This window comes from Triticum urartu, chromosome 2, assembly GCF_003073215.2.
Source record: "Triticum urartu cultivar G1812 chromosome 2, Tu2.1, whole genome shotgun sequence".
Lineage (NCBI taxonomy): Eukaryota > Viridiplantae > Streptophyta > Magnoliopsida > Poales > Poaceae > Triticum > Triticum urartu.
The window spans coordinates 220,280,731-220,301,537 of record NC_053023.1 but is presented as its reverse complement, the minus strand read 5'-3'; positions in this window follow the sequence as shown (position 1 = coordinate 220,301,537).

Here is a 20,807-nt window from a genome sequence, read left to right as displayed (position 1 = left end):
ACCAGTGGATTCGTTGTTCTGGATGATATCTCCCAATGGGGCAGAGCTGACCACAATGATGGGGTGTTCCTGGAAATAATGCTCCAGCTTGCAACTAGCCATGAAGACACCAAGTAGATACCAGTTTATGCCAATGTGGATATCTCTTCTTGGACTCCGTCAAAACCTCGCTGACATAGTAGACTGGTCGTTGAACATGATTTCTTTCCCAGCCTCCTTGCACTCCATGACAACTGCAACACTTACCGCTTTGTTATTAGCAGCAATGTACAGGAGCATAGGCTCTTTGTCAATAGGAGCGGCCAAAATGGGTGGCTCAGCCAACTGTTTCTTGAGAGCTTCAAAAGCGTCATTGCCAGCATCGCTCTAGACGAAGTTATATGTTTTCTTCAGCATCTGATATAAAGTAATGGCCTTCTCACCCAAGCGGCTTATGAACCTGCTTAAGGCGGCGATTCGACCCGCCATGCGCTGCACATCATTGATATTGGCCGGCTTACCCATGGAGGTCATTGTTTTGATTTTATCTGGGTTGGCCTCTATGCCTTGTTCAGACACCAAGAATCCTAGCAACTTGCCTGTGGGAACACAAAAAACACATTTGGCTGGGTTAAGCATCATCATGTACACCTGAAGATTGTCAAATGTCTCCTTGAGATCTGCCAATAACATTTCCTTCTTTCGAGACTGTACGACAATATTATCGACATAAGCATGAACGTTGAGATATGTGTAATCAACACACATACGCCAAGTGCCTTTCTTCTTGAGGACAAGTACTGAATTGGCCAGCTGTTGGGGAGCACAGTAATTTCAAAACAATTCCTACGCACACACAAGATCCATCTAGGTGATGCATAGCAACGAGAGGGGAGAGTGTTGTCCATGCACCCTCATAGACTGTAAGCGGAAGCGTTATGACAACACGGTTGATGTAGTCGTACGTCTTCACGATCCGATCGATCCTAGCACCGAAGGTATGGCACCTGCACGATCTGCACACGTTCAGCTTGGTGACATACAACGAACTCTAGATCCAGATGAGGTCGAGGGAGAGTTGCGTCAACACGACAGTGTGGTGACGGTGTTGATGAAGCTACCGGTGCAGGGCTTCGCCTAAGCACTGCAACAATCTGACCGAGGTGGAAATCTGTGGAGGGGGACATCGCACATGGCTAATATCAACTTTCATGTGTTCTAGGGTGCCCCCGACGTATATAAAGGAGGGAGGGGGAGGCCGGCCGGCCCTCTAGGCACGCCAAGGGGGGTGGAGTCCTCCTCCTAGTAGGAGTAGGACTCCCCCTTTCCTAGTCCCACTAGGAAAAGAAGGAAGAGGGAGAGGGAGAAAGGAAAGGGGGGCCGCCCCCACCCAATTCGGATTGCGCTTGGGGGGCGCCCTCCACCTCCCTGCCTCCTCTTCTCTCCCACTAGGGCCCAATAAGGCCCATTGACTCCCCGAGGGTTCCGGTAACCCCCCGGTACTACGGTAAATGCCCGAACTCACCCGGAACCATTCCGATGTCCAGACATAGCCTTCGAATATATCGATCTTTATGTCTCGACCATTTTGAGACTCCTTGTCATGTCCGTGATCTCATCCGGGACTCCGAACAACCTTCGGTACATCAAAACACATAAACTCATAATATCGATCGTCACCGAACGTTAAGTGTGCGGACCCTACGAGTTCGAGAACTATGTAGACATGACCGAGACTCATCTCCGGTCAATAACCAATAGCGGAACCTAGATGCTCATATTGGTTCCTACATATTCTACGAAGATCTTTATCGGTCAAACCGCATAACAACATGCGTTGTTCCCTTTGTCATCGGTATGTTACTTGCCCGAGATTCGATCGTTGGTATCTTAATACCTAGTTCAATCTTGTAACCGGCAAGTCTCTTTACTCATTCCGTTATGCAACATCCCATAACTAACTCATTAGTCACATTGCTTGCAAGGCTTATAGTGATGTGCATTACCGAGAGGGCCCAGAGATACCTCTCCGATACACGGAGTGACAAATCCTAATCTCGATCTATGCCAACTCAACAAACACCATCGGAGACACCTGTAGAGCATCTTTATAGTCACCCAGTTACGTTGTGACGTTTGATAGCACACAAAGTGTTCCTCCGGTATTCGGGAGTTGCATAATCTCATAGTCATAGGAACATGTATAAGTTATGGAGAAAGCAATAGCAGTAAACAAAACGATCAAAGTGCTAAGCTAACGGATGGGTCAAGTCAATCACATCATTCTCTAATGATGTGATACCATTCATCAAATGACAACTCTTTGTCCATGGCTAGAAAACTTAACCATCTTTGTTTAATGAGCTAGTCAAGTAGAGGCATACTAGTGACACTTTGTTTGTCTATGTATTCACACATGTACTAAGTTTCCGGTTAATACAATTCTAGCATGAATAATAAACATTTATCATGATATAAGGAAATATAAATAACAACTTTATTATTGCCTCTAGGGCATATTTCCTTCAGTCTCCCACTTGCACTAGAGTTAATAATCTAGATTATATTGTAATGATTCTAACACCCATGGAGTCTTGGTGCTGATCATGTTTTGCTCGTGAGAGAGGCTTAGTCAAAGGGTATGCAATATTTAGATCCGTATGTATCTTGCAAATCTCTATGTCTCCCTCCTTGACTTGATCACGGATGGAATTGAAGCGTCTCTTGATGTGCTTGGTTCTCTTGTGAAATATGGATTCCTTTGCCAAGGCAATTGCACCATTCGGACCAGTGTCAAATCTTGCATCGACATAACTGTTTACGACAAGCTCTTTGTCACCTCCATAAACGAGAAACATATCCTTAGTCCTTTTCAGGTATTGCAGGATGTTCTTGACAGCTGTCAAGTGATCCACTCCTGGATTACTTTGGTACCTCCCTGCTAAACTGATAGCAAGGCACACATCAGGTCTGGTACACAGCATTGCATACATGATAGAACCTATGGCTGAAGCATAGGGAATGACTTTCATTTTCTCTCTTTCTTCTGCAGTGGTCGGGTATTGAATCTGATTCAACTTCACACCTTGTAACACAAGCAAGAACCCTTTATTTGCTTGATCCATTTTGAAATTCTTCAAAACTTTATCAAGGTATGTGCTTTGTGAAAGTCCAATTAAGCGTCTTGATCTATCTCTATAGATCCTGATGCCCAATATATAAGCAGCTTCACCAAGGTCTTTCATTGAAAAATTCTTATTCAAGTCTCCTTTTACGCTATTCAGAAATTCAGTATCATTTCTGATCAGCAATATGTCATCCACATATAATATCAGAAATGCTACAGAGCTCCCACTCACTTTCTTGTAATACAGGCTTCTCCAAAAGTCTTTATAAAACCATATGCTTTGATCACACTATCAAAGCGTATATTACAACTCCGAGAGGCTTGCACTAGTGCATAAATGGATCTATGGAGCTTGCACACTTTGTTAGAACCTTTTGGATCGAGAAAACCTTCTGGTTGCATCATATACAACTCTTCTTTAAGATATCCATTAAGGAATGCAGTTTTGACATCCATTTGCTAACTTTCATAATAATAAAATGCGGCAGTTGCTAACATGATTCGGACGGACTTAAGCATCGCTACAGGTGAGAAGGTCTCCTTGTAGTCAACTCCTCGAACTTGTTGAAAACCTTTCGCAAAAAGTCGAGCTTTGTAGACAGTAACATTACCGTCAGCGTCAGTCTTCTTCTTGAAGATCCATTTATTCTCTATGGCTTGCCGATCATCGGTCAAGTCAACCAAAGTCCACACTTTGTTCTCATACATGGATCCCTTCTCAGATTTCATGGCCTCAAGCCATTTTGTGTAATCTGGGGTCATCATCTCTTCCTCATAGTTTGTAGGCTCTTCATGGTCAAGTAACATGACCTCCAGAACAGGATTACCGTACCACTCTTGTGCGGATCTTACCCTGGTAGACCTACGAGGTTCGGTAGAAACTTGATCATAAGTTTGATGATCATCATCATTAGCTTCCTCACTTACTGGTGTAGGAATCACTGGAAACGATTTCTATGATGAACTATTTTCCAATAAGGGACTAGGTACAGTTACCTCGTCAAGTTCTACTTTCCTCCCACTCACTTCTTTCGAGAGAAACTCCTTCTCTAGAAAGGATCCATTCTTAGCAACGAATATCTTGCCTTAGGATCTGTGATAGAAGGTGTACCCAACAGTCTCCTTTGGGTATCCTATGAAGACACATTTCTCCGATTTGGGTTTGAGCTTATCAGGTTGAAGCTTTTTCACATGAGCATCGCAGCCCCAAATTTAAGAAACGACGACTTGGGTTTCTTGCCAAACCACAGTTCATAAGGTGTCGTCTCAATGGATTTCGATGGTGCCCTACTTAACATGAATGCAGCCATCTCTAAAGCATAACCCCAAAACGATAGCGGTAAATCAGTAAGAGACATCATAGATCGCACCATATCTAATAAAGTGCGGTTATGATGTTCGGACACACCATTACGCCGTGGTGTTCCAGGTGGCGTGAGTTGCGAAACTATTCCGCATTGTTTCAAATGAAGACCAAACTCGTAACTCAAATATTCTCCTCCACGATCAGATCATAGAAACTTTATTTTCTTGTTACGATGATTTTCCACTTCACTCTAAAATTCTTTGAACTTTTTAAATGTTCCAGACTTATGTTTCATCAAGTAGATAAACCCATATCTGCTCAAATCATCTGTGAAGGTAAGAAAATAACGATACCCACCGTGAGCAACATAACTCATCGGACCGCATACATCAGCATGTATAATTTCCAACAAGTCTGTTGCTCGCTCCATTGTTCCGGAGAACAGATTCTTAGTTATCTTGCCCATGAGGCATGGTTCGCAAGCATCAAGTGATTCATAATCAAGTGATTCCAAAAGCCCATCAGCATGGAGTTTCTTCATGCGCTTTACACCAATATGACCTAAATGGCAGTGCCACAAATAAGTTGCACTATCATTATTAAACTTATATCTTTTGGCTTCAATACTATGAATATGTGTATCACTACTATCAAGATTTAGTAAAAATAGACCACTCGTCAAGGGTGCATGGCCATAAAAGATAATACCCATATAAATAGAACAACCATTATTCTCTGATTTGAATGAATAACCGTCTCACATCAAACAAGATCCAGATATAATGTTCATGCTCAACGTTGGCACCAAATAACAATTATTCGAGTCTAAAACTACTACCGAAGGTAGATGTAGAGGTAGCGTGCCGACGGCGATCACATCGACTTTGGAACCATTTCCCACACGCATCATCACCTCGTCCTTAGCCAATCTTTGCTTAATCCGTAGCCCCTGTTTTGAGTTGCAAATATTAGCAACAGAACCAGTATCAATTACCCAGGCGCTACTGCGAGCATTAGTAAGGTACACATCAATAACATGTATATCAAATATACCTTTCACTTTGCCATCCTTCTTCTCCACCAAATACTTGGGACAGTTCCGCTTCAAGTGACCAGTCCTTTTGTAGTAGAAGCACTCAGTCTTAGGCTTAGGTCCAGGCTTGGGCTTCTTCACTTGAGCAGCAACTTGCTTGCCGTTTTTCTTGAAGTTCCCCGTCTTCCCTTTACCCTTTTTCTTGAAACTGGTGGTCTTGTTGACTATCAACACTTGATGCTCCTTGATTTCTACGTTCATAGCCATTAGCATTGCGAACTGCTTGGGAGTTGTCTTATCCATCCCCTGCATATTATAGTTCATCAGGAAGCTCTTGTATCTTGGTGGCAGTGATTGAAGAACTCTGTCAATGACACTATCATCAGGAAGATTAACTCCTAGCTGAGTCAAGTGGTTGTGGTACCCATACATTCTGAGTATATGTTCACTGACAAAACTGTTCTCCTCCTTTTTGCAGCTGTAGAACTTATTGGAGACTTCATATCTCTCAATCCGGGCATTTGCTTGAAATATTAACTTCAACTCCTGGAACATCTCATATGCTCCATGACGTTCAAAATGTCGTTGAAGCCCCGGTTGTAAGCCGTAAAGCATGACACACTGAACTATCGAGTAGTCATCACCATTGCTCTGCTAGACTTTCATAACATCTGGTCTTGCTCCTGCAGCGGGTTTGTCACGTAGCGGTGCTTCCAGGACGTAATTCTTCTGTGCAACAATGAGGATAATCCTCAAGTTACGGACCCAGTCCATGTAATTGCTACCATCATCTTTCAACTTAGCTTTCTCTAGGAACGCATTAAAATTCAATGGAACAACAACACGGGCCATCTATCTACAACAACATAGACATGCAAAATACTATCAGGTACTAAGTTCATGATAAATTAAAGTTCAATTAATCATATTACTTAAGAACTCCCAGTTAGATAGACATCCCTCTAATCATCTAAGTGATCACGTGATCCATATCAACTAAACCATGTTCGATCATCACGTGAGATGGAGTAGTTTTCAATGGTGAACATCACTATGTTGATCATATCTACTATATGATTCACGCTCGACCTTTCGGTCTCAGTGTTCCGAGGCCATATCTGCATATGCTAGGCTCATCAAGTTTAACCCGAGTATTCTGCATGTGCAAAACTGGCTTGTACCCATTGTATGTGAACGTAGAGCTTATCACACCCGGTCATCACGTGGTGTCTTGGCACGACGAACTGTAGCAACGGTGCATACTCAGGGAGATCATCTTATAATTCTACCGCCGAACTAAGCAAAATAAGATGCATAAATGATAAACATCACATGCAATAAAATATAAGTGATATGATATGGCCATCATCATCTTGTGCCTTTGATCTCCATCTCCAAAGCACCTTCATGATCACCATCGTCACCGGCTTGACACCTTCCATCGAAGCATCATTGTCATGTCGCCAACTATTGCTTCTATAACTATCGCTACCGCTTAGTGATAAAGTAGCAATTACATGGCGATTGCATTTCATACAATAAAGCGACAACCATATGGCTCCTGCCAGTTGCCGATAACTCTGTTACAAAACATGATAATCTCATACAATAAAATTTAGCATCTTGTCTTGACCATATCACATCACAACATGCCCTGCAAAAACAAGTTAGACGTCCTCTACTTTGTTGTTGCCAGTTTTACGTGGCTGCTATGGGCTGAGCAAGAACCGTTCTTACCTACGCATCAAAACCACAACTCGGTATAGTGATTGCTTTTTGATCTTCAGAAAGAACCATGTTCATTGAATCCGATTCAACTAAAGTTGGAGAAACAGACACCCACTAGCCACCTATGTGCGAAGCACGTGAGTAGAACCAGTCTCACGTAAGCGTACACGTAATGTCGGTCTGAGCCGCTTCATCCAACAATACCACTGAATCAAGAATTCACTAGTGACGGCAAGCAATATGTATATACCCATGCCCACAACTCCTTTGTGTTCTACTCGTGCATATAACATCTACGCATAGACCTGGCTCGGATGCCACTGTTGGGGAACACAGTAATTTCAAAAAAAATCCTACGCACACGTAAGATCCATCTAGGTGATGCATAGCAACAAGATGGGAGATTCTTGTCCACGTACCCTCGTAGACCATAAGCGGAAGCGTTATGACAACGCGGTTGATGTAGTCGTACGTCTTCACGATCCGACCAATCCTAGAACCGAAGGTACGACACCTCCGTGATCTGCACACATTCAGCTCGGTGACATCCCACAAACTCTAGATCCAATTGAGGTCGAGGGGGAGTTGCGTCAATGATACGTCTCCAACGTATCTATAATTTTTGATTGCTCCATGCTATATTATCTACTGTTTTGGACATTATTGGGCTTTATTATCCACTTTTATATTATTTTTGGGACTAACCTATTAACCGGAGGCCCAACCCAGAATTGCTGTTTTTTTGCCTGTTTTAGGGTTTCGAAGAAAAGGAATATCAAACGGAGTCCAAACGGAATGAAACCTTCGGGAACGTGATTTTCTCACCGAATACAACTCAGGAGACTTGGACCCTACGTCAAGCCAACTAACAGGAGGCCACGAGGTAGGGGGGCGTGCCTGCCCCCCCCAGGAACGCCCTCCACCCTCGTGGGCCCCCTATTGCTCCACCGATGTACTTCTTCCTCCTATATATATCCACGTACCCCTGAACGATCAGAACAAGAGCCAAAACCCTAATTCCACCGCCGTAACTTTCTATATCCACGAGATCCCATCTTGGGGCCTGTTTCGGAGCTCCGCCGGAGGGGGCATCGATCACGGAGGGCTTCTACATCAACACCATAGCCTCTCCGATGAAGTGTCAGTAGTTTACTTCAGACCTACGGGTCCATAGTTAGTAGCTACACGGCCTTTTCTCTCTTTTTGGATCTCAATACAATGTTCTCCCCCTCTCTTGTGGAGGTCTATTCGATGTAATCTTCATTTTGCGGTGTGTTTGTTGAGACCGATGAATTGTGGGTTTATGATCAAGTCTATCTATGAATAATATTTGAATCTTCTCTGAATTCTTTTATGTATGATTGGTTATCTTTGCAAGTCTCTTCGAATTATCAATTTGGTTTGGCCTACTAGATTGATGTTTCTTGCAATGGGAGAAGTGCTTAGCTTTGGGTTCAATCTTGCGGTGTCCTTTCCCGGTGACAGTAAGGGCAGCAAGGCACGTATTGTATTGTTGCCATCGAGGATAACAAGATGGGGTTTTCTTCATATTGCATGAGTCTATCCCTCTACATCATGTCATCTTGCTTAAGGCGTTACTCTGTTTTTAACTTAATACTCTAGATGCATGCTGGATAGAGGTTGATGAGTGGAGTAATAGTAGTAGATGCAGGCACGAGTCGGTCTACTTGTCTCGGATGTGATCCCTATATACATGATCATACCTAGATATGCTCATAACTATGCTCAATTCTGTCAATTGCTCAATAGTAATTTGTTCATCAACCGTAGAATACTTATGCTCTCGAGAGAAGACACTAGTGAAACCTATGGCCCCTGAGTCTATCTTTATCATATCAATCTCCTACTACTTAGTTATTTACTTTGCCATTTACTTTGCCTTTATTTTACTTTGTATCTTTATCATAAAAGTACCAAAAATATTATCTTATCATATCTATCAGATCTCACTCTCGTAAGTGGCCCTATAGAGATTGACAACCCCTATTTGCGTTGGTTGCGAGGATTTATTTGTTTTGTGCAGGTGCGAGGGACTCGCGCGTAGCCTCCCACTGGATTGATACCTTGGTTCTCAAAAACTGAGGGAAATACTTACGCTACTTTGCTGCATCAGCCCTTCCTTTTCGGGGAAAACCAACGCAGTGCTAAAAGAGGTAGCAAGAAGGATTTCTGGCATCGTTGCCGGGGAGGTCTACGCAAAATTCAACATACCAAGTACCCATCACATACCCTTATCTCCCGCATTACATTATTTGCCATTTGCCTCTCGTTTTCCTCTCCCCCAATTCACCCTTGCCGTTTTATTCGCCCTCTCTCTCTCTCTATCCTCCCTCTCTTTCTCTATTTGCCCCTTTTTGTTCGCTTGCTTTTTGTTTGCTTGTGTGTTAGTTTGCTTTCTTGTCGTTATGGCTAGTCCCTTATCTTCTCTGTTGTCTCCCGAGAATGAAATTCTAAATTTTAAGCAAAGGGAGGGTGAAAATCTAAAAGATGCTTGGTATAGAATTTGCAATGCTCAAAATAAATCTTCTAGGAAGCAATCTACTACCATTGTCCTTCGCAATTTTTATGTGGGCATTACTCCTTGCACCGTTATGTTCTTGATACTATTACCGGAGGGAATTTTTTGGGTAGCCATACTTTTGGTTCTTATAATGCTATGTTAGATTTATTTGGCTCCCCCCTCTTTTGGTTTATGGAACTATATTAACTTTGGAGCATGTAATGCAAAGGCTTGAAATTATTGAAAATAAGGTTGCTACCATAGAGTTAATTGAAAATTTGGATAAAAAGATCCACAGCCGAATCTCTCAATATGGACCTAAAGTAGGAGTTACTTTGAAAGATATTAAAGAAAAGGAACCCATAGTTAATGAGAAAATAAATCACGATTCCGTTAGGATCGATAAACTTGAGAATATTATTACAAATTTGGGAACCGCTTTTTCTTACATAAAGAATACTCCAAGTTCCTCCACTAAAGTTGCCAAGCTTATGTATGTTCCTAAAAATAAGGGTGAATCATCTAGTAAGGAAAATGCGGATCTTAAATCTATAAGTGTTCATCCCAATCTTTTTGCTATCATTATGGAACCATTTGTTATAAATAATTTTTTTGATATTGTGCCTAAAAGATTGATAATTAATAAAAAGAAAGGAACTCCTAAAGATGGTATATGCCTCATTGAAGAATTGCATACCAAAGATGGCAATACCTAGATATATTCTTGCTTGTTATGCCTAGCTAGGGGCGTTAAATGACAGCGCTTGTTGGGAGGCAACCCAATTTTATTTTTATTCCTTGATTTTTGCTCCTGATTAGTAATAAATAAATTATTTAGCCTCTGTTTGGTTGTTTTTGTGTGTGTTTAATTAGTGTTTGTGCCAAGTAGAACCGTTGGGAAGACTTGGGGAAAGTCTTGTTGAACTTGCTGTAAAAAACAGAAACTTTAGTGCTCACGAGAACTGCTGTAATTTTTATTTGGCAAGTAATATTTAGTTAATTCTTTTTGAATATGATTAATAGATAAATTACTCACGTCCAGAAATTTATTTTAGAATTTTTAGGGTTCCAGATCTTGCGCTAGCTACAGATTACTACAGACTGTTCTGTTTTTGACATGTTCTGTTTTGCGTTTGTTGTTTTCTTATTTTGATGAATCTATGGCTAGTAAATTAGTTTATAAACCATACAGAAGTTGGAATGCAATAGGTATAACACCCATATAAATAAATAATGAGTTCATTACAGTACCTTGAAGTGGTCTTTTGTTTTCTTCGCTAACGGAGCTCACGAGATTTTCTACTTTAAGTTTTGTGTTGTGAAGTTTTCAAGTTTTGGGTAAAGATTTGATGGATTATGGAAGAAGGAGTGGCAAGAGCCTAAGCTTGGGTATGCCCATGGCACCCCCAAGATAATCTAAGGACACCTAAAATCCAAAGCTTGGGGATGCCCCGGAAGGCATCCCCTCTTTCGTCTACTTCTATCGGTAACTTTACTTGGAGCTATATTTTTATTTACCACATGATATGTGTTTTGCTTGGAGCGTCTTTATTTATTTGAGTCTTTGCTTATTAGTTTACCACAATCTTACTTTATATACACACCTTTTGAGAGAGCCATACATCATTTGGAATTTGTTAGAATACTCTATGTGCTTCGCTTATATCTTTTGAGTTATATAATTTTGCTCTAGTGCTTCACTTATATCTTTTAGAGCACGGTGGTGGATTTGTTTTATAGAAACTATTGATCTCTCATGCTTCACTTAGATTATTTTGAGAGTCTTAATAGCATGGTAATTTGCTTAAAATCCTAATATGCTTGGTATGCAAGATTAATAATAAAACTCTCTTATGAGTGTGTTGAATATTATGAGAAGTTTGATATTTGATAATTGTTTTGAGATATGGAGATGGTGATATTAAAGTCATGCTAGTTGAGTAGTTGTGAATTTGAGAAATACTTGTGTTGAAGCTTGCGATTCCTGTAGCATGCACGTATGGTGAACCGTTATGTGATGAAGTCGGAGCATGATTTATTTATTGATTGTCTTCCTTATGAGTGGCGGTCGGGGACGAGCGATGGTATTTTCCTACCAATCTATCCCCCTAGGAGCATGCGCATAATACTTTGCTTTGATAACTTGTAGATTTTTGTAATAAGTATATGAGTTCTTTATGACTAATGTTGAGTTCATGGATTATATGCACTCTCACCATTCCACCTTTGCTAGCCTCTCTAATACCGTGCACCTTTCGCCGGTATCATACACCCACCATATACCTTCCTCAAAACAGCCACCACACCTACCTACTATGGCATTTCCATAGCCATTCCGAGATATATTGCCATGCAAATTTCCACCGTTCTGTTCATGACACACTCCATCATTGTCATATTGCTTAGCATGATCATGTAGTTGACATAGTATTTGTGGCAAAGCCACCATTCATAATTCTTTCATACTTCTCACTCATGCATCATTGCATATCCTGGCACACCGCTGGAGGCATTCATATAGAGTCATATCTTGTTCTAAGTATTGAGTTGTAATTATTGAGTTGTAAGAAAAATAAAAGTGTGATGATCATCATTATTAGAGCATTGTCCCAAGTGAGGAAAGGATGATGGAGACTATGATTCCCCCACAAGTCGGGATGAGACTCCGGACTAAAAAGAAAGAAAGAAAAGAGGCCATAAAAAAGAGAGAAAAGGCCCAAATAAAAAATGATGAGAGAAAAAGAGAGAAGGGACAATGTTACTATCCTTTTACCACACTTGTGCTTCAAAGTAGCACCATGATCTTCATAGTAGAGAGTCTCTCATGTTATCACTTTCATATACTAGTGGGAATTTTCCATTATAGAAACAATGACGGGCTTCCTCAAAATTGTCCTAGGTCTTCATGAGCAAGCAAGTCTAATGCACACCCACTTAGTTTCTTTTTAAGCTTTCATATACTTATAGCTCTAGTGCATCCCTTGCATGGCAATCCCTACTCACTCACATTGATATCTATTGATGGGCATCTCCATAGCCCGTTGATGCGCCTAGTTGATGTGAGACTATATTCCCCTTTTTGTCTTCTCCACAACCACCACTCTATTCCACCTATAGTGCTATATCCATGGCTCACGCTCATGTATTGCGTGAAGATTGAAAAAGTTTGAGAATATCAAAAGTATGAAACAATTGTTTGGCTTGTCATCGGGGTTGTGCATGATTTAAATATTTTGTGTGGTGAAGATAGATCATAGCCAGACTATATGATTTTGTAGGGATAGCTTTCTTTAGCCATGTTATTTTGAGAAGACATAATTGCTTTGTTAGTATGCTTGAAGTATTATTATTTTCTATGTAAATATTAACTTTTGTCTTGAATCTTTCGAATCTGAATATTCATACCACAATTAAGAAGAATTACATTAAAATTGAGCCAAGTAGCACTCCACATTAAAAAATTTGTTTTTATCATTTACCTACTCGAGGACGAGCAGGAATTAAGCTTGGGGATGGTTGATACGTCTCCAATGTATCTATAATTTATGATTGCTCCATGCTATATTATCTACTGTTTTGGACATTATTGGGCTTTATTATCCACTTTTATATTATTTTTGGGACTAACCTATTAACCGGAGGCCCAACCCAGAATTGCTGTTTTTTGCCTGTTTTAGGGTTTCGAAGAAAAGGAATATCAAACGGAGTCCAAATGGAATGAAACCTTCGGGAACGTGATTTTCTCACCGAATACAACTCAGGAGACTTGGACCCTACGTCAAGCCAACTAACAGGAGGCCACGAGGTAGGGGGGCGCGCCTGCCCCCCCAGGCGCGCCCTCCACCCTCATGGGCCCCCTGTTGCTCCACCGACGTACTTCTTCCTCCTATATATCCACGTACCCCCAAACGATCAGAACAGGAGCCAAAACCCTAATTCCACCACCGTAACTTTCTGTATCCACGAGATCCCATCTTGGGGCCTGTTCCGGAGCTCCGCCGGAGGGGGCATCGATCATGGAGGGCTTCTACATCAACACCATAGCCTCTCCGATGAAGTGTGAGTAGTTTACTTCAGACCTATGGGTCCATAGTTAGTAGCTAGATGGCTTCTTCTCTCTTTTTGGATCTCAATACAATGTTCTCAGCCTCTCTTGTGGAGATCTATTCGATGTAATCTTCTTTTTGCGGTGTGTTTGTTGAGACCGATGAATTGTGGGTTTATGATCAAGTCTATCTATGAATAATATTTGAATCTTCTCTGAATTCTTTTATGTATGATTGGTTATCTTTGCAAGTCTCTTCGAATTATCAGTTTGCTTTGCCTATTAGATTGATCTTTCTTGCAATGGGAGAAGTGCTTAGCTTTGGGTTCAATCTTGCGGTGTCCTTTCCCGGTGATAGTAAGGGCAGCAAGACACGTATTGTATTGTTGCAATCGAGGATAACAAGATGGGGTTTTCTTCATATTGCATGAGTCTATCCCTCTACATCATGTCATCTTGCTTAAGGCGTTACTCTGTTTTTAACTTAATACTCTAGATGCATGCTGGCTAGCGGTCGATGAGTGGAGTAATAGTAGTAGATGCAGGCAGGAGTCGGTCTACTTGTCTCGGACGTGATGCCTATATACATGATCATACCTAGATATTCTCATAACTATGCTCAATTCTATCAATTGCTCAACAGTAATTTGTTCACCCACCGTAGAATACTTATGCTCTCGAGAGAAGCCACTAGTGAAACCTATGGCCCCCGGGTCTATCTTTATCATATCAATCTCCTACTACTTAGTTATTTACTTTCCCATTTACTTTGCCTTTATTTTACTTTGTATCTTTATCATAAAAATACCAAAAATATTATCTAATCATATCTATCAGATCTCACTCTCGTAAGTGGCCCTATATGGATTGACAACCCCTATTTGCGTTGGTTGCGAGGATTTATTTGTTTTTTGCAGGTGCGAGGGACTCGCGCGTAGCCTCCTACTAGATTGATACCTTGGTTCTCAAAAACTGAGGGAAATACTTACACTACTTTGCTGCATCATCCCTTCCTCTTCAGGGAAAACCAACGCAGTGCTAAAAGAGGTAGCAGTCAACATGACAGTGTGGTGATGGTGATGATGAAGCTACCGACGTAGGGCTTCCCCTAAGCACTGCAACGATATGACCGAGGTGGAAATCTGGGGAGGGGGGCATCGCACATGGCTAAGATCAACTTTGATGTGTTCTAGGGTGCCCCCCGACATATATAAAGGAGGGAGTGGGAGGCCGGCTGGCCCTCTAGGCAAGCCAAGGGGGGAGGAGTCCTCCTCCTAGTAGGAGTGGGACTCCCCCCTTTCCTAGTCCCACTAGGAAAAGAAGGAAGAGGGAGAGGGAGAAAGGAAAGGGGGGCCGCCCCCCACCCAATTCGGATTGGGCTTGCGGGGGCGCGCCCTCCACCTTGCTGCCTCCTCTTGTCTCCCACAAGGGCCCAATAAGGCCCCTTGACTCCCCGGGGGGTTCCGGTAACCCCCCGGTACTCCGGTAAATGCCCGAACTCATACGGAACCATTCCGATGTCCAAACATAGCCTTCCAATATAACGACCTTTATGTCTCGACCATTTCGAGACTCCTCGTCATGTTCATGATCTCATTCGGGACTCCGAACAATCTTCGGTACATCAAAACACATAAACTCATAATACCGATCATCATCGAACGTTAAGCATGCGGACCCTACGGGTTCGAGAACTATGTAGACATGACCGAGACTCATCTCTGATCAATAATCAATAGCGGAACCTAGATGCTCATATTGGTTCCTACATATTCTACGAAGATCTTTATCGGTCAAACTGATAACAACATACGGTGTTCGCTTTGTCATCGGTATGTTACTTGCCCGAGATTCGATCGTCGGTATCTTGATACCTAGTTCAATCTTGTTACCAGCAAGTCTCTTTACTCGTTCCGTAATGCAACATCCCGTAACTAACTCATTAGTCACATTACTTGCAAGGCTTATAGTGATGTGAATTACCGAGAGGGCCCAGAGATACCTCTCCGATACACAGAGGGACCAATCCTAATCTCGATCTATGCCAACTCAACAAACACCATCGGAGACACCTCTAGAGCATCTTTATAGTCACCCAGTTACATTGTGACATTTGATAGAACACTAAGCGTTCCTCCGGTATTTGGGAGTTGCATAATCTCATTGTCATAGGAACATGTATAAGTTATGGAGGAAGCAATAGCAGTAAACTAAACGATCAAAGTGCTAAGCTAACAGATGGGTCAAATCAATCACATCATTCTCTAATGATGTGATCCCGTTCATCAAATGACAACTCTTTGTCCATGTCTAGGAAACTTAACCATCTTTGATTAACGAGCTAGTCAAGTAGAGGCATACTAGTGACACTCTGCTTGTCTATGTGTTCACACATGTACTAAGTTTCCGGTTAATACAATTCTAGCATGAATAATAATCATTTATCATGATATAAGGAAATATAAATAACAACTTTATTATTGCCTCTAGGGCATATTTCCTTCAGTCTCCTACTTGCATTAGAGTCAATAATCTAGATTACATTGTAATGATTCTAGCACCCATGTAGTCTTGGTGCTGATCATGTTTTCCATGTGAGAGAGGCTTAGTCAAGGGTATGCAATATTTAGATCCGTATGTATCTTGAAAATCTCTATGTCTCCCTCATTGACTTGATCGCGGATGGAATTGAAGCGTCTCTTGATGTGCTTGGTTTTCTTGTGAAATCTGGATTCCTTTGCCAAGGCAATTGCCCCAGTATTGTCACAAATGATTTTCATTGGACCCGATGCACTAGGTATGACACCTAGATCGGATATGAATTCCTTCATCCAGACTCCTTCATTTGCTGCTTCCGAAGCAGCTACGTACTCCGCTTCACACGTAGATCCCGCCGCGATGCTCTGCTTGGAATTGCACCAGCTGACAGCTCCACCATTCAATAAAAATACGTATCCGGTTTGTGACTTAGAGTCATCCGGATCAGTATCAAATCTTGCATCGACATAACCATTTATGACGAGCTCCCTGTCACCTCCATGAACGAGAAACATATCCTTAGTCCTTTTCAGGTATTTCAGGATGTTCTTGACAGCTGTCCAGTGATCCACTCCTGGATTACTTTGGTACCACCCTGCTAAACTGATAGCAAGGCACACATCAGGTCTGGTACACAGCATTGCATACATGATAGAACCTATGGCTGAAGCATAGGGAATGACTTTCATTTTCTCTCTTTCTTCTGCAGTGGTCGGGCATTGAGTCTGATTCAACTTCACACCTTGTAACATAGGCAAGAACCCTTTATTTGCTTGATCCATTTTGAAATTCTTCAAAACTTTATCAAGGTTTGTGCTTTGTGAAAGTCCAATTAAGCGTCTTGATCTATCTCTATAGATCCTGATGCCCAATATATAAGCAGCTTCACCAAGGTCTTTCATTGAAAAATTCTTATTCAAGTCTCCCTTTACGCTATTCAGAAATTCAGTATCATTTCCGATCAGCAATATGTCATCCAGATATAATATCAGAAATGCTACAGAGCTCCCACTCACTTTATTGTAAATACAGGCTTCTCCAAAAGTCTTTATAAAACCATATGCTTTGATCACACTATCAAAGCGTATATTCCAAATTCGAGAGGCTTGCACCAGTCCATAAATGGATCGCTGGAGCTTGCACACTTTGTTAGCACCTTTCGGATCAACAAAACCTTCTGGTTGCGTCATATGTAACTCTTCTTTAAGATATCCATTTAGGAATGCAGTTTTGACATCCATTTGCCAAATTTCATAATTATAAAATGCGGCAGTTGCTAACATGATTCAGACGGACTTAAGCATGGCTACGGGTGAGAAGGTCTCATCGTAGTCAACTCCTTGAACTTGTCGAAAACCTTTCGCAACAAGTCGAGCTTTGTAGACAGTAACATTACCGTCAGCGTCAGTCTTCTTCTCATACATGGATCCCTTCTCAGATTTCATGTCCTCAAGCCATTTTGCGGAATCCGGGCTCATCATCGCTTCCTCATAGTTCGTAGGCTCGTCATGGTCAAGTAACATGACCTCCAGAACAGGATTACCGTACCACTGTTGTGCGGATCTTACTCTAGTAGACCTACGAGGTTCGGTAGAAACTTGATCATAAGTTTCATGATCATCATCATTAGCTTCCTCACTTACTGGTGTAGGAATCACTATAACCGATTTCTGTGATGAACTACTTTCCAAAAAGGGAGTAGGTACAATTATCTCGTCAAGTTCTACTTTCCTCCCACTCACTTCTTTCGAGAGAAACTACTTCTGTAGAAAGGATCCATTCTTAGCAACGAATATCTTGCCTTTGGATGTGTGATAGAAGGTGTACCCAACAGTTTCCTTTGGGTATCGTATGAAGACACATTTCTCCGATTTGGGTTCGAGCTTACCAGGTTGAAGCTTTTTCACATCAGCATCGCAGCCCCAAACTTCAAGAAACGATAACTTGGGTTTCTTGCCAAACCAGAGTTCATAAGGTGTCGTCTCAATGGATTTAGAAGGTGCCCTATTTAACGTGAATGCAGCCGTCTCTAAAGCATAACCCCAAAATGATAGCGGTAAATCAGTAGGAGACATCATAGATCGCACCATATCTAATAAAGTACGATTATGACGTTCGAGCACACCATTACGCTGTGGTGTTCCGGGTGGCGTGAGTTGCGAAACTATTCCGCATTGTTTCAAATGAAGACCAAACTCGTAAGTCAAATATTCTCCTCCATGATCAGATCGTAGAAACTTTATTTTCTTGTTACGATGATTTTCCACTTCACTCTGAAATTCTTTGAACTTTTCAAATGTTTCAGACTTATGTTTCATCAAGTAGATATACCCATATCTGCTCAAATCATCTATGAAGGTCAGAAAATAATGATACCTGCCACGAGCATCAACACTCATCGGACCGCATAGATCGGTATGTATTATTTCCAACAAGTCTGTTGCTCGCTCCATTGTTCCGGAAAACGGAGTCTTGGTCATCTTGCCCATGAGGCATGGTTCGCAAGCATCAACTGATTCATAATCAAGTGATTCCAAAAGCCCATCAGCATGGAGTTTCTTCATGCGCTTTACACCAATATGACCTAAACAGCGGTGCCACAAATAAGTTGCACTGTCATTATTAAACTTATATCTTTTGGCTTCAATACTTTGAATATGTGTATCACTACTATCAAGATTTAGTTAAAAATAGACCACTCATCATGGGTGCATGACCATAAAAGATATTATTCATATAAATAGAGCAACCATTATTCTCTGATTTAAATGAATAACCGTCTCACATCAAACAAGAACCAGATATAATGTTCATGCTTAACGCTGGCACCAAATAACAATTATTCAGGTCTAAAACTAATCCCGAAGGTAGATGTAGAGGTAGCGTGCCAACAGCGATCACATCGACTTTGGAACCATTTCCCACGCGCATCGTCACCTGTCCTTTGCCAATCTTCGCTTAATCCATAGCCCCTGTTTCGAGTTGCAAATATTAGCAACATAACCAGTATCAAATTCCCAGGCGCTACTGCGAGCATTAGTAAGGTACACATCAATAATATGTATATCAAATATACCTTTCACTTTGCCATCCTTCTTCTCCGCCAAATACTTGGGCAGTTCTGCTTCCAATGATCAGTCCCTTTGCAGTAGAAGCACTCAGTCTCAGGCTTAGGTCCAGCCTTGGGCTTCTTCACTTGAGCAGCAACTTGCTTGCCGTTCTTCTTGAAGTTCCCCTTCTTCCCTTTACCTTTTTTCTTGAAACTGGTGGTGTTGTTGACTATCAACACTTGATGCTCCTTCTTGATTTCTACCTTCACAACTTTTATCATTGCGAAGAGCTCAGGAATTGTCTTATCCATCCCTTGCATATTATAGTTCATCACGAAGCTCTTGTATCTTGGTGGCAGTGATTGAAGAACTCTGTCAATGACACTATCATCAGGAGGATTAACTCCTAGCCGAGTCAAGTGGTTGTGGTACCCAGACATTCTGAGTATATGTTCACTGACTGAACTATTCTCCTCCATTTTGCAGCTGTAGAACTTATTGGAAACTTCATATCTCTCAATCCGAGAATTTTCTTGAAATATTAACTTCAACTCCTGGAACATCTCATATGCTCCATGACATTCAAAATGTCGTTGAAGCCCTGGTTCTAAGCCGTAAAGCATGGCACACTGAACTATCGAGTAGTCATCAGCTTTGCTCTGCCAGACGTTCATAACATCTGGTGTTGCTCCTGCAACGGATTTGTCACCTAGCCGTGCTTCCATGATGTAATTCTTCTGTGCAACAATGAGGATAATCCTCAAGTTACGGACCCAGTCCGTGTAATTGCTACCATCATCTTTCAACTTAGCTTTCTCTAGGAACGCATTAAAATTCAACGGAACAACAACACAGGCCATCTATCTACAACAACGTAAACATGCAAAATACTATGAGGTACTAAGTTCATGAAAATTTAAGTTCAATTAATCATATTACTTAAGAACTCCCAGTTAGATAGACATCCCTCTAATCATCTAAGTGATCACCTGATCCATATCAACTAAACCATGTCTGATCATCACGTGAGATGGAGTAGTTTTCAATGGTGAACATCAGTATGTTGATCATATCTACTATATGATTCACGCTCGATCTTTCGGTCTCAGTGTTCCGAGGCCATATATGTATATGCTAGGCTCGTCATGTTTAACCCGAGTATTCTGCGTGTGCAAAACTGGCTTGTACCCGTTGTATGTGAACGTAGAGCTTATGACACCCGATCATCACGTGGTGTCCCGGCACGGCGAACTGTAGCAACGGTGCATACTCAGGGAGATCATCTTATACTGCTACCGCCGAACTAAGCAAAATAAGATGCATAGAGGATAAACATCACATGCAATCAAATATAAGTGATATGATATGGCCATCATCATCTTGTGCCTTTGATCTCCATCTCCAAAGCACCTTCATGATCACCATCATCACCGGCTTGACACCTTCCATCGAAGCATTGTTGTCGTCTCGCCAACTATTG